Below are 1001 nucleotides of genomic sequence, written 5' to 3' on the forward strand. Positions count from 1 at the left end.
CTGCTGCTGTCAGTAACCTTGTTGCTGATAACCCCGTTGCGTTTCTTTATTGGCCAATGCTGATGGTTGTACAGGGATCACCTTTTGGACGCCGAAACGTTTCGCCTGCTTCAATCGTGCGATTGAGGAAAGCGGCACGCACCCACCCACGCACACACACACACACACACGCCTGTGGAGGGAGGACCACTCGGATGCGAAGTGGACGGACAAACGGACGCACGGTGGAGACAGTGAGGGGCCCAGAGTGACGAACGGGCTGGCTGGACAGCCGCTGCTACTGCTGCTGCCGCCGCCGCCGCCAGTGAGAAGAAGCTCCCGGCGGCTTTCCTCGGTGATTCCCCTCCCTTGCCACGTTGTCAGCCACAAATTCTACCACACATCTGTCCACGAACCGTCCTTTGCGGACCCCGCCCTCCCGCGCTCTCTCTCCCCCTTTCGCAGCCCCTTTGCGGCCGCGGCACTCACCGGGGAAGGGGGTTCAGCCTGCGATCGGGCTGGAAGGTCGAAAAGGGTGCTTCCGAAACCCGGGAGGGCCTCCTCCCCTCCACCTGACCACCCGGATGGCGGTTAATACCGTTAATGTACAGCGGACCGCATCATTGGGAACGAAGAATGGTGTACATGTGTGTGTATGTATGTGTGTATGGGAGAGGCGAATCACACCTGCGCGCTAATAGGCTTGTTGGGTGCAGAGCACACGCACCCGGTGTGATACCCGGCTCGCGGCCGCCAAGCGTGTGTGGTTGCATGCTGGGGTTGCCGTCGGGGAGAGGTACTGCGTGTGCCGGAGATTAGGGGTGCGTGTATGTGCACATACATACATACATACAAGTGTGCAGATGCAGCGCATGTGCGCGGACGGTCGCGTCTTTGGCGATTTGGAGGAAGGAGGTGGCGAAAGGAAAAGGGGGGAGGTCCCGGGGGCCGTGGCGAGGGATCCGTTGGGGGAAGTGGAGTCGTCGACGGCGACAGAGCGGCGACTCTTGTGATGCCTTTGT

This window comes from Volvox carteri (assembly GCF_000143455.1).
Source record: "Volvox carteri f. nagariensis unplaced genomic scaffold VOLCAscaffold_315, whole genome shotgun sequence".
Lineage (NCBI taxonomy): Eukaryota > Viridiplantae > Chlorophyta > Chlorophyceae > Chlamydomonadales > Volvocaceae > Volvox > Volvox carteri.